Raw genomic sequence first — 14870 nt, 5'->3', positions numbered from 1 at the left:
CTCCTCAGAAGAGGCTTCTCAAGCCTAGTCTTGTACAGGTGACGGAGCAGAGAAGCCACCCCGTGCCCACACTAGGCTAAAAATGCAGGAAACGTTCGTTTTATGTATTAAAGGAACCTGGGGCTGGCATAATGAGGTGGCTCAGAAGTCAGGGTACTTGAATTTGATCCTTGGAGCCCATGTAAAGGACAGATGAGAAAACCAGCTCCACAAAGTTGTCCTCAGACCTCCACAGGCTCACCTTAGCATGGGCACCCCCTCATACACATACGTTATGCACACACGTAAATAATTTTTTAAAGGAACCTATATGTCCTTAAAGAACCTGTGTTCTTTACATATGTCAGCTTAATAAGGGTCCTTTCCCAGTAAAGAATGATGACCATTATGACCTTTAGCCTTTTAAAAGATGATATAAGGCCGGGCGGTGGTGACACACGCCTTTAATCCCAGCACTTGGGAGGCAGAGGCAGGCGGATCTCTGTGAGTTCGAGGCCAGCCTGGACTACCAAGTGAGTTCCAGGAAAAGGCGCAAAGCTACACAGAGAAACCCTGTCTCGAAAAAACAAAAACAAAAAAAAAAAAAAAAAAAAAAAGATGAGATAAGGCCAGCAGGATGTCCCACGGACTGCAAGTAATTGCCATGTGAGCCTGATACCTTGATTTCGAACCTGGATCACACAGTAGAGAGAGAGAAGCAACTCCTGCAAGCTGTGCTCTGATCTCCACACATGCAAACAGACACAGGAATGCACAGGAACACACACACGCGCACACACACACACACACACACACACACACACGCACGCACGCACGCACGCACGCATGCACACACGCACACTCACATACATGTGCACGCACACCAGTTTTTAACCGAGAGAAAATGAGAGTGGGTATTGTGTATTAACAAACTTACTTGGCAAGATCAACCAATCTATAATCCCATCTTTCAGTAAATGATTTTTTTTCCAGCTTTGTCTCTAAAATTAGTGTTTAGAACTTATGACATGAATTGGCAACATGATTTCTTTCAAATTTTGAGGCTTTTGGATGAATGTGGCTTTTTATTAAGTCAACGCTGACAGGTTACAGAAAAAGGCTGATGTTTTAGATGGATTATGTGCTGGCATCCATCCACATTCTTTCTTCTGAGTCCAGTCATTACACTCACAATATATTTGTGTGGTAGATAGGAATTAACCTGATACTTTCTCAAAAGAGGAACAGGAGCTTTCCAGTTTGAGCAAAACCATATGGCTGTGTGGTCAGGATTCAGCTGAAGGCTGTCTCACTTGGAAGCCTGTGTCTCCCGTACCACGTCCTCAGCTGTCACTGGTAGTATCGCGTTTCCATCCCCAGACATAAAGACACTGGGTCCATCATTTTCATCCACCCTCACATTCCGCCGGAAGAAGGAGCCACGGGGAGCCTAAGGGACTTGCCAGAGGTTTGCTGGGTAAATTTGGTGATGGAATCAGGGACACTGATGGAATCAGGCGCTCTGCTCTCAGCCCTGTGTATTCTCCACTGATCTCACAGCCCTCCACCTCTGCATTGCCTTACTACCCAAGCACCAGCCACAGACAGGGAGAGACGGCCACCTGAGCACCACCCACACCCTGGATGAGAACAACAGACACCTCTTTGGAGCCTGCCAGCTCTGGATGTGACTCCCAGGCTGCGGATGAGACTCAGCCCCTCAGGACTGCTGAGGAACAGGCTGAGAGCTGAACTCCTCCTTTGGCCTTTGCCGTGGTGTCTGTTCAGGCCATGCCTAGAGGGAGGGGGGCCCTGAGGACAAAGGGGCATTGATTGTGCCTGAGAGAGGGAGGGAGGGAGGGAGGGAGGGAGGGAAGTAGGAAAGACTACATACACTGGCAAATCTCTTCCTCCCCTTAGCCTGCTGCTACACCCAGCTGTCTCAGGACAAATCACAGGACCCGCTTGAAGAGGCTGGAGGCCTACTGTAGATGACAGGAGGCCCGAGCTGATTGATGGAGTTATTAGATTCCCCCAAAGGACGGGAACTTCATTTGGCCTGCATTGTGTCACTTGATACAATGCCCTTGAGTATAGAGATGCTGCCTTCTGACATTTCCCTTTAATTCCCCTCAAATGAGGACATTTAAAGAGAGCCCAGTAACATTTTCTTTTTTCTGAAAGGAGCCCCACCCTTCTTTCTCAGAGGAGGAACAGATTCATTTGTGTCTAAGGGGGTCTCCAAGGAAGCGTCTGGAGGAGCAGAGTCTGATTTAATAGCATCTTGTCTCTGGTGAATCAGGCCTTCGTGTTACACTGTGGCTTTATTCTCTGGCCCTTTGACACAGTCAGCTGCCTTCACATTCCAGCTCAGAAACGGGCTGCCTTCAGGCTGTGACAGGCACGAGAGCTTCCAAAGTCTGGATCACTCAAGTTAGCCTGTGAAAGTCTGTGAGCCCAGAGCTGCCAGCCACGGACCTTTGCTCCCTCTGAGACTTGCATTCAGGTGTAAGCCGCTCCAAGTACCAACATGGTGTCTACTGGAGTCGCCTGCCTCCCACGGGCCCACATAAATGACTTCACAGCAGAGCGTTCGGTTCCTATCTTACTCAGGTTCATCCTGTGAGCAACCCAGCAGACTTGAGGAAGTGACGTCACGCCCCAGGGCTGTGCTCTGAAGCTGAAGGTGCACACTAAGACGGTGCATGTACTGCTCACTTCGGGCAGGAAGCCTCTCCTGGCCCATCTGTTAAGCTGTTTAAACAGTAGAGAGCTGGGCCAGGTTTCTTCAGTGGGATTTTAAACTCGATGTTCCAAAGGTTAAAAGGGGCCTTTTGTGGATTCTGCCCTCAGCCCAAAAGGTTTCAAAAGGAGTGGAGATGAGTCTCCCCTAAGTGTCTTGAGACTGAATTCTGGTACAAAGCACAACTGTCAAGGGGAGACATTCTGCTGAGCAGGTTTCCATGTGGCCAGTGAAGCAAAGCTGCTTAACCCCAGTCTCCAGGGTTCTTTGCTGAGTGCTCTGACCCTGAGTGTGCTCACGGGCTCCTTCTCTGCCCCTGTGTAAGAGTGCTTTATAAGCGGACTATCTGGGGCACTGCCGGTGAGTGACAGCTCTGGGAACTCTCCATGTGGCGCTGAAGAGCATGCAAAATCACTTTACTTTTAAGACAAAGGACATCAGTTTCCTGTCGTTTTCTTTTGCCATCTCGATTCCCCTTCCCTTTCCAGCTGACTTTCCTTCCCCTCCCCTTCCTCTTTCCCTGTGGCACAAAATAAAATGCTCAGAAAATGAAAGGCACAGCTGCCCCTTCTTCCCATTAAAACAATCAAGAATGATGGCGAACTTAATATATTTGATTAGAGAAACTCCAATTTGGTGCACTTGAATCAGCTGCCTTTGTCTCCAGCTCCTGATGGCCCAGTTTCCAGTGGAATGTCCTCACTGTCCACTGCCAGCTCCCTCAGGCTGGGAGAACGTTCAGCATTTGCCTGGCATGCTCAGCCACAGGGTAGCTGTGCCGTGGAAGATGCCAGGCCCACTTTGTCCTAATCAGAGGGAGTGCCACTTCATTAAATCACGGTCACTTGCTGGTGACCCTCAGAGTCGTACCCTGAGGAGAGGGGATGCTATAATCCTCTTTAGCCATGGTAATTTTTCATAGATTTTATTATTTTCCTTGGTTGGTATTCAGCACTGATATTCAGGCCTGGCTCCTGTACAAACAACCCCGATAGACTCCAGTGTTCAAGTTGTGCAGATGAAATCTGGAGAAAAATAATTGCATTTGCATATGGAGTCTCGTTCATTAGAAGCAAATAGAAACTCAGAGGAAGTGGAAAAAGTGTCATCATTTCCCTGGAGCAGGAAGAGAGGCTGCAATGATGTCCAGGAAGCTCCTGCTTGCAGAATAGTTGAAAGGTGCTTCTGGGAAATTGGGGGGGCGGGCAGGGGGCGGGGTACAGGCTTGGAGAATGTTCCTTATTCCCCCTGAAAATACATGGCGATTTCGTGCTATCACTATATAGACTAGATAAATGTCTGCTCTGTGGATAAGTAATAGATGAATTAAAGATAAATTGCTATCATAGGCATATCAGAATTCATGGGGATTTCCTTGGATATACTTCTACTCATGGCGCTGCCTATATCATACTGAACGGAGATGGAGTAGGCTACAAAGACCGATAAACTCATTGCCTGCACTTTAAGGAAGACAAAAGGCCGCCCCTCTCTTGGCGTCCACTCCACATTGCCACCTCGCTTAGTCCACGCCCAACAGCTTGTCTACCCAGACTCTGTGGCAAGAAACCAAACCCAAGGGGTCATAGTCAGGTTTGAAAGAGCACTCAGGCTTCTGGGCCGAAGCACCCATGTCCAGTCTATGAGGTGGCCTGTCAGCAAGAGACTCAGAAGGCTATGCTAGATTTGGGAAGAGTTGCTTAGGGAGGAGGGTACCCTGCCTTCCTTCCGGCCTGCCAGAGAGCCTCTCACCCACACCCTGGCAGTGGGGGGCTGGGGGCTACAAGGGGACACTTCACTTGGAGACCAACTGGCAGCCCATCAGCTCGGCCTGCTGCACGAGTCGGAGGCCTGGTGATGTTTTGGCTCCACACCCAAAAGCACTCTGGTCATGGGGCAAGAAGAACAAGCCAGTCTTCCAGAAGGGCCAGTTTCCCAAGAGCAGCATCGGCTGCCAGGTTCAGAGTCACGCAGCCAAGACCACCAGGAGATGCTCTGAGCTGGCTGGTTGAGAGAGAGCTTCGTGCCATTCGGCTAGGTGAATACGGTAACTCTGGTTTCAAAAGACACAACAAAGAGCTGCCTGCCTTCTACCTCAGTGTGAGAGTTGAGCTTGAAGATTCCTCTTGTATAAGAATTAATATGAAAAGAATTCTGTATCCTATTATGGCATTGTGTTAGAATAATGGAATGCTCTCCCCGCCCAATCTGGCTCGCTGTCCCCTGGACCATGCCAACGACTATCCACAGTTGCGCACTGTGTAAGGGTGGCTGTGGGGACAGCCTCCAGGGCTGAGAGAGAGCTCACGAATGCTTAAGGATGGTCAAACGAACAGAGTGGGCCCTGGGCCCCAGTCACTCAAGTGCATACACAGCAGGACACGCTCCGTGCTCGGGTTTCTCTTCCCTCTGAGAGTTCATGTGGACCTGTGTGGATAGTTTAATACTCGGTGGCTGCAGCTGAATGACCAGCTCATTGTCTCTGCTGCAATACACAATGGTTTCCAGAAACAGAAAACAAAACGCTCTTTAAGCAGTGAGCTGTGTTCTGGGTGGAAATTAAGAGTCCAGAGCAAAAGATTTTTCCCGAACAAACCAGATGGGGAGAGAGTACTGTGGCTGCACTTTTCATCTGTTGGATAACTACAACTTGTTCCCTGGAGTGTAGAGATTTGACAAAGTTTTTCTCGATTTTACCAGTTCGGAGAGATGTTCTACTGACCGAAGGGGGGAAATGCTTATTTTCGAAGCCATCACATGCCTGAATGGTTCAGAAGCAGAAAAGGGTGACCGTGTCTTTTCCACCTCCATTTCAGCTGTGCAAGCCGGATGGAGCTGCAGCTGTAGCATGAGGGATCCGGGTAAGACATGAGAAAGATCTTCCAGCAGCAGGAAGACTCAGCCCTGCAATGCGCCCCCGGAAAGAGATGCTGAAGCACCACCTGAGCTGGACTGTGTTGGCTGTTTGAGGTGTGTGGGGGGCGGAGGCCTGCAGGCCTGCAGAAGCCCCTGGCTGGCTAGGCGCTAATACCGGAGTTGTGCTTATGTTGAGATGCTGCATGGTTAGGTTCCCGTCGGTCTGTTTCTGCCGGAATCACTCTGTGGGAGGCAGAGCACTTTTCTCCATTTCCTTTTGACCAAGTCCAGTCTCCCCTGGCTCTGCTTAATCTTGCCTTAGGAAATGCCTCTCTGGATGGCCTCTTCCTTTCCTGCCCAGGGCACAGGCCATTCTGAGGGCTGAACAATAGCTGTGGAAGGTAGGTCTGGACGCGTTAGCTGCTGTGTCCACACATGTGGGCATGTATTTCTTTTCTTTTCTCAATAGAATGCATTCAAGTACTGGTATGTTTTCACAGCCAGGCCAATCCTCTTCCATGAAAAGCTATGTCAGAAAACCCAGGAAACTCTTCGAGCCAAGAAGGAAATCATTACCAGTCTCCATGGGCGTATTCTAAGTCCCAGATGTGAAGGAGGGAGGGCCCCTACCCATGGGTGCACAGAGAGCTGGACACTAGGTGAAGCTGCCCAAAACCAAGGCTATCCAAATGCAGCCAGATGGACATGTCAGCCTTTTAGATTAAAAGGAATAAAGATGACTCCCCCTCCCCCATTTCTAAGTGGCTCTTAGGCACAAACCAAATGCCTTACTCAACTAAGTATCTTCACTGTGTGGTAAAACGCTCATTTTGTAGTAGTTAATAAATGCTAGCTGCTGAACTGGCACATGAATAAATTTTCTCCAGACTCAACATCAGAAAGCCATCAATAAATTCTAGGACAGGATTAAAGGAAATGAGAGGTAGTAGGTTAGTGTCGTTAGTAAGAAGACGGTGGGGGGAAGGGGAGGCCACAGGACTTGGGCCCAAAGATTCAGAGCAAATACAGAGAAGGAATCACTCATGAGTTCACCTGCATTATCCGGGACCCACACTGCCACATATGCTTGAAAGAAAGAGCACCCCAGCTACGGCCTCGGATAAGGCCGCCCACGTCAAACAGGAAGAACACACAATAGAGGGCCTCACTAGGTGGATAAGCAACTCACAGAATGGGGCCTCCACCACGCTTTTCCTCAGTTATACCTTTTGGAGTCAAGGAAACTCTCCTGGAGCTGAAGTTATAGGCTGAGCTCTGTGCTTTTCTGTTGGGGAGGAGTGTATGTCCAGGGAAGCCTATGTCCATGGATACCTCCCGAGCCTCAAAGAGCACCCGAGCTGAGCAGCCAGCCCCGTGAACGTTGTCATCAGAAGTTCAGTGACAGCTGGGTTTTGATGGGTGCTGTCTTCTGTGCTCTGTGAAGGGTCTGTGAATTAGATTGGATAAGAACCATAAAAACTGCTTAGTAATCACAATCCTGTGTCTCTGGTGGACAGCAAAGAAAGCTGTAGATGCCCAGAAAAGGTAAAGGAAGGGTGTGTTTGTGTTTGTAACCTTTACTGGTGTTAAGAAACTGATGGTGTGCCATTGGAATCTATACTTGGGTCACACTTAGTTTATATTAAATATGTACATATCTTGATGAACTTTCCCTGGACCAACAGCCCACAAATAATGACTGGCTGTGTCAGCCTCTCTTCTTCCCAGAGTTCCTCTCTGTCCCCAGAAGTCCCACCTGTTCTCCCCTGCCTAGCTATTGGCCATTCAGCTTTTTATTAAACCAGTCACAATGACACATCTTCACACAGTGTAAAGAAATATTGCACAACAATATCATGCCTCTGACAGCTTATTTTCATAATTTATTTATTCTTATTTCATGCACGTTCATGTTTTGCCTGCATATATGTATGTGTGAAGGTTCAAGATTCCCTGAAACTGGAGTTACAGGCAGTTGTGAGCTGCCATGTAGGTGCTGGGAATCGAACCTGGGTCCTCTGAAAGAGCAGCCAGTGCTCTTAACTGCTGAGCCATCTCTCCAGGCCCTCTTGCAGCGCTCTTTCTGAACACTGGGGAAGAACCGCAGTACCCGTGGAAACTTTAATTGCACTGAAATGTGTATCGTTCTTCTTTAAATGATTAAAACCATTCTTGACCCATCACCACAGTGCCCTGAACCACCTCTCATTTGAAAGCCGGCAGCCATGCCCTCGACAATGGCTACTTCTACGTTCCTCACCAACCTAGGGAGTCGGCAAGACTATAAAAGCAGCCGGGCCCCACATTTGCATCAAACCACAGAGAAAAGCATTTAGGAGGGACAGAGCATGAGACCAAGGGACACGCTGAGGAAAGAGCTGGAACAGGCTAGTGTCTCAGGGGAACAGCTGAGGTTTACCGCCACCGCCTCAGCCGAACCTTCGGCCGACTCATAACAACGGGCCTGCAGCGCACCTGCCGCCCCTGCCTAGTGTCGGCCGAGCATGCAATCATCCACATGCTACCACAATGATAGAGCACACATTAAGAACTCGCTGTAATAGCCAGACCACCGAGGGAGAGCCGCCGAAGACGGCTGAGCGGCAAGCAGGCAAGCATTAACGGTGCTGTGCTTTGCACAAGGACACTTGTAGCCAGCCACGGCATGAGCGTCCATGGTCGACAGAGTGTTCACAGCAGGGAAGTGAAAGCCAAAGAAGATCGAGCGCTGAAGGGCTGGTGGCACATCCCCTCTGTTTTTAGATTTCAAAACAAGTGATGCCGAAAGAGAACCCTAATGTAAACAGTCATTGGTGTGCTGGCCTGGATTTTATCATCAGACATGTGTCAGTCTGGTGCAAGACCGTGACGCCAGTAAAGGGGGTGTAAAAGGGAAGAAGAAACCTGGGGTGTCTGTGTAACCGTCTCTTTGATTTGACTGTAAACATAAAGCTATTTTGAAAGATACATTTCAAAGGTAAGGAAGAGACACATAATAGTCCCCGAAATATTAGATATGCATGACTTTCATCTTGATGAAGAAGGGAAGGGATGTAACATCCAACAGCAAACCTCTAGTCGACCTATCCCAACTCCTACTCCAAAGAAAGTGACTACCAAATTTTTGCTGCCAACCTGTTTCCAATTATCAAATAAGTATTTTAATGATCAAGAATCATGAAAGAGAAATCAACTTGATCCTGCATCTGCAGTGTTTCTGAAATGACTTCCCTAAAGCCATCTTGAACTTTCAGATGCTAAGTCCCACTGCTAGGGAACCTTTCTGCAGGATTTTGTGCTTCTGCATGCTGAGATACGACTACCGCTGGCTTCCTATGTGTCGGCCCATCTCATAAGGAATCTCATCCTCATATCTTTCTGTGACTTTTCTGGCGCATCTCGGTCTAGCTTTCCTGGACCTTAGTTCTGGATCATAACCGAGGCCTCTTTCTGTTCCAATTGACCAGTTCCTCTGTCTGTATTCTAGATATCACCATGACAATGCCAAAGCTTGTTCTTCCACAGCTGGTACCTAAGCATCATCCTCTTCTCCATGGCTGTTTTACCTCCTGAGCATTCCTGTAATCTATTCTTTCTGCTTTGTACTTGCTGCTACCACTGGTGATGGTCAGGCATTTTAGAACAGTGCCTGGATTGTGGCAGCAGGCTCTCACCCTGCGGCTTGTTCCCTGCACTTCCAGCCACTCTTTACAGTGTCACCGGACACAGATGGAATCTTGCCACCACTCTGTTTAAAAACATTGCTGCCTCTTGCCTAACAGCATCCCTTCTAGCCCACAGCACACAAGCTCCCCCTACTAGCATCTACATGGTGCCTGGATGGCTAAGCCCAGCACATGCTCCTCTCCCACTCACATCTCTACAAAGTGGTCTGCAGACCAGCAGCCCCCATATCACCTGGGAGCATGGTAAAAATACCGACTCTCAGGTCCTGCCACCAAAGCAGACTTGATCACACTCTGCATTTTTATAGGACTCCTGTTCAAGTCCTGGGCATGGGAAATCCTAAGACTTAACTGCTCTGGAGCTGAGCTGCTGTAGGAAGACACACAGACAGCCTTGTATGTACAGAAGCATCTGATCAGAAACTATTTTTATGAATTTTTTTTTATTTTAATTTGGAATTTTGCACGTTTTATGAGTTGTCCATGTCAACAAATTATCCTGCAGATTTGGCGATTGTCTTTCTCTTGAATGGAATATTTGTCTCTCTGCTGGCTGAAGCTATTTTTGCATCTTCCAACATTCCTTCCTCCAAGAAGCTTTCCTCATCCCTTCAGACAGGTTTCACTGCTACCTCGCATTCTCGTGGACATTATGATTGTGTTGTTTCGGATGGTTTTAACTGTTGCTTTGGTTTGGGGGCCTATCCATTTGACCCACTGGATCATGGTGTCTTCAGGGATGAAAACTATGTCATCTCTAGCCCCGAGGACAGCAGTTTTCTAATGAATCAAATTAACTCTAAGGGCAGAAAAATGCCTTTCACATGATCACATGGCTGAGACTTCTGGCTGATTTCTATTTGGTTACACCACAGCTGAACAGATAACTAGAAAGGGACCAGACTGGTCCTCAGTCACCTGTAAGCAACCCAGAACATTCTGGATATTATCCTTTATTTTTTCAGTTCTGTGTTCTTTGGCATGGATATAGTCTTCTTACATTTTTAATTTGTCATTATTATTATTATTATTATTATTATTATTTGATCATTATTATCATCATTAGTGTGTGTGTATCTGGCATGTGTGTGGCATGTGTATGTAACAGGTGATGGAGATGTGTGTGGTGTCTGTGTATGACGTGTATGTGATGTGTGTGACATATGATGTGTGACGTGTGTGTGTGTGTGTGTGTGTGTGTGTGTGTGTGTGTGGTGTGCCATAGTAGAAGTGTGGAGATCAGAGGTCAGCTCTATGGAGTTGATTTTAACCCTCCATCTCCATGTATGTTCCAGAGACTGGACTTACATTATCAGGTCTTTGGGACAATCACTTCTAGTTGGGCCAGCCCCCAAACTTTCTTTTTTTTTTTTAATATTTACCAAGTTATGGGGGGTGGTATATATGTGCACGTATGCATGGCATAGTGCACATGTGGAGAACAAAGGACCACCCGAGAGGTTTGGTTTTCCCTTCTACCATGTGGATTCAAGGAGCCAAATTCAGGGCACAGGCTTGGAAACAAATTCCTTTGTCCACTGAGCCACATCATCAGCTAGGGTAGATAGATTCTGTAAGGCAGAGTGTGGAAAACATCTACAAAGGTCTGGCATGCTTTGCTTGGTGCACGCTTTGAGCTGAATAAATACACAGCCAGACCAACATGATGGCCCATAGAAGCAAAATTCTCATTTCAGACACGGTCATTCCATGTTTCTGTCTGCTCCAGGCTAACACTGGCTGATTCTAATTCTCATGTGACATTAAATTAATTAGTGTGATAGTCTGACATCTTGAAACAAAATAGTGGCTAATAAATTATTCAGATAAGCAAACTTCTCTAAATCAGTTATAATGAAATCTGCTGTGTCCACAGGTCAAAGAGACATTATTGAGCCAAATCTTTCTTGTTATCTTTTTTTGTGGAGCTGGGTGAAAAATGTCACCAGTATTTCACACCGCTCAGGTAAGTGTTCAAACACTAAGCTATGTGCTCAATTCAATTCTAAATTCATTTCTCTATACATAAACTTGAACCAAGAGTAATAGTCTACCTACTACATGGGGTTACCATGAAGTTCTAAAAAGACATATAAAAATTATATGCTGGGGACTAGCAAGACAGTTCATAAGGAAAAGGCTGCCTGCTACCAGGCCTGATGACCTGAATTTAGTCTCCAGGACCCACAGGGTGGAAGGAGATTTCCTCAATTGTCCTCTGACCACTACATGTACATGGAACATACACCTGCCCCCACACTACACACCTACACACAAAACAAAATAAAATCTGATACATTTTTAAAAATAGAATTTAAAATTAAGAAAAAAACATATAAAATTTTTAATGTTTCTTCTCCGTTTTACTGTTCTATATGCACCCTTTTCTTTATTTCCAAGGATATAAACACGACCTCTAGCTAATGGTAATTCAGATGTATGCAAAGGGTAACCCCTTCCAGATATACCAATGCTCTCCACTCACTCACCGTAATCAGGGTTAGAACAAATGAGACACTCAACACACCCCCGCCAAGATATACCATGCACTTGACACTATGTAGAATGGCTTACAGCCAGAAAGGTGATGTCATTTCCTGTTGTTTGAGTTGCCCTTGCCTACCCTGCCACGCATTTCACGCTGGATGAACGTGTCTGCTCACGTGGAAAGCGGCAGACACAGAACAGACAGGAAGCAGCAGCAGAGAAGACAGAGTGTCACACTATTGCTTTCACTCAGGCCTCAGCAGCATCTGTCACTGGCTTCCTCTAACAGCAAGATAGATGCTGGATCCATTCAAATGGAGTTCATCAAACTTTATTCATTTCCTATTGCAACTCTATTCCTGTTTCTATGAACGAAGAAGGCCAGTTAAAATAACTAAAATAGAGGATAGAGCTCAGAGTTAAGTGAACTTCAGTATTCTCAAGGTCCAGGCTTACTTCCCCAGTACCAAATAAATAAACAAAATGAACATACCTAAGGAACACTGGTTTCTAAGGTTGTTTCCTAACCTAGCAGATTAAACAAATGAGGCCTGCTTTGCGACTTTGAGTACACCTGTGGAGGCTATCTGGGGAAGTTGGCTTTGGGCAATAAAAATCTAAAAGTAATAACATAATTGATTCCTATGGGACAGAAAATATGGTCATACTTAGATTCTATGCCAGCAAAGAGAGGTGTTTAATTTCAGTTCTTCTCTTTGGAGTACAGGGCCTTTGCTTAGAGATCTGAACATGTACAGTGTGGAGGAAAGGAAGGCACTCCCACACAGAACAATGGGCATTGGGTGTGTGTGTGTGTGTGTGTGTGTGTGTGTGTGTGTGTGTGTGCAATCCTGGGTGTGGCAAAGAGCAAGGGTCTGCACAAAGGCTTGAACTTGCTAGGCTGAGTCTGTCCCACCAACAAACAGGCTTTGTTAGGAATAAAAAAAAAAACTGTCATTGTACTTATTTCTGTGGTTCATTTCTTAATGATTCATATTAAAGGGCATGTAATTTATTTATGATAACATTTTTCCTAATATACTTACTTTTAACCACCTGCACGAGCGAGCTCAAGTGGAACAGAAAGGCTTTGCGCATGACAAAGAGTTGGCAGGTCAGAAAGCCTGACGGTCTGCCACCAACCCGCTGTGATGCGATGCTGTGATCTAACTCCCCTTCCACAGGACATTTTATCAGCCGTGGAACTGACGTGGTAGATAACACTAAGGGCTGTCTTGAGAGGCACCTGGCTTGGAAAGTTCTCCTGATCTCACCACCTTCCCATTTCTTCATTAGTCTGCACACATGTCAGCTCTCGCTCTACATCGTTCCAGAACATTTGCTTTGAAAACTCCCCTAGGGAGTCCTGAATAAAACGTGAGACCAGACCTTTGATTTCATTTTCCACTTGGCGTTGAATCTCAGTTTTCTAACATACGTTCTTAAAGGACGAAGTTGGGTGTTATAGGGTAAGAGTGAATTGTACCAAGGAGAAAAGAGAACAGTCACGTTTCATTACTCAAAGCTACATATATGTCCTCTGCATTTGAGGGCACGTGGGCAGAGCAAGTAGGGTGGGCCCCGTTTGACAGCGATGGAAAAGGACTTTGAAAGTTGAGATGTTGTTTAAGATTTTCTGGCCCCAGAGAGGAAGGAGTGAGGATAAAAACAATCAGAAGACATTGTATGAAATTCTAGATTGAAAAAATATTTTTACAGTCACATGCACAGGTACCCATAGGGTACAGAATTGGAACTTGAATACTCATGCAGTATTCTCCAGATTGTGTATAATTGCAGCAATCCTAGGACATTTTTTTTTAAATTAAGGTAAAAAATGAAATCACCATTCATGTACTACCATTTAAAAAGTGTGTCTATCGGAGTTTGGCGGCAGGAAACAGAAGGCATTATAGCTATTTCGAATAGGAAAACTGCTCACAAAACAGGAAAGTAGGCTGTGGGCTAGTCCTCCAGACTCGGCTTCAGGCATACCCTGCTGGACTGTTCTTTAAGCAGGCTGATCCCTCTACTCCAGTCAGAAGAGCAGAGCGGCACAGGACTTCCGAGTTCCAGAGCACTGACCCAGAGTTGAGGGTCCGGGGACTGCCCGTGTCAGAATTGTTTCTCTGGAAACGCGAAGCCAGTGAGTGGCCATGCACTCCTGGAACTTGGCTACACAAAAGCACCTTGCTTGTTGACAACCATACCAAAGCTAAGGAAGGCTGGTCCTTTTCACAGTCCTGTCTTCAAATACTGAATGAATGCATGCAGCTGAGGAACCTACTTGTGTTGTACCCGTTTCGAGAAACCCCCAGAAGACCACCAAGGAGCCGGTTTCCGATGCAAGCGCATAAGGGTCCTTTTATTTAGGTTCAACCTGGACCACTGCACAGCAGATGGAAGAAAATGTGGCGACGGCCACGAGTCCAGGTGTAGAGAGTTTTTATAGGGGGAAACCACAAGCTGGGAATTACATGCTTGGGATTGGGTAGAAGGAATATGGGGCAAGGTAAGTTTTTGAAACTATTGGTCTAGACTTTGGGCATGAAACCACATTTGAAACCATTGGGTTAGACTTTTGGCAGGAACCACAACCCACTGAACAGGATTGTCTGGACTGCTCAGCAGGATTATCTAGACATCTTCAAGGGCCATAAACCACAGACTGAATGTCTGCAGGAGCATACTGCTTTGTATCTGTTCAAGCTGTCATGGCACATTCCTGAGGTCCTTCCTGGAACTGAGTACAGCAGGTGGTATAAGATGGTGACCCTACCCTTAGATGGGGTCTGTATTGCCTTCACATTCCCCGCTTCACAAGTACCAATGACAGGACTCAATCATGAGTCCTGCCTGTCCAGAGGTTCAAGGATATTGAGACCTAAAAACCATTAGCTAACAGATTTTTCTAGGACAGTGACACCTGTATCTTTTTATAGTCATTACATTTATCATTTATCATTTATTTGTCTTTATTACTTTCTCTCCAGCTAAGCACAGAATATTATTTTGAATTCTGGCCTTCTCACTGAAATGCTGTGGATGATTTGTATGTCTGTGGAGCTTCTTGGTTCTTTGGCGTTACCAGCAGTCATATAGAGGATGATTAGGACATG

The sequence above is a fragment of the Peromyscus leucopus genome, chromosome 6 (genome assembly GCF_004664715.2).
Source record: "Peromyscus leucopus breed LL Stock chromosome 6, UCI_PerLeu_2.1, whole genome shotgun sequence".
NCBI lineage: Eukaryota > Metazoa > Chordata > Mammalia > Rodentia > Cricetidae > Peromyscus > Peromyscus leucopus.
The sequence above is the reverse complement of the archived record's forward strand: the minus strand, read 5'-3'. Positions refer to the sequence as shown.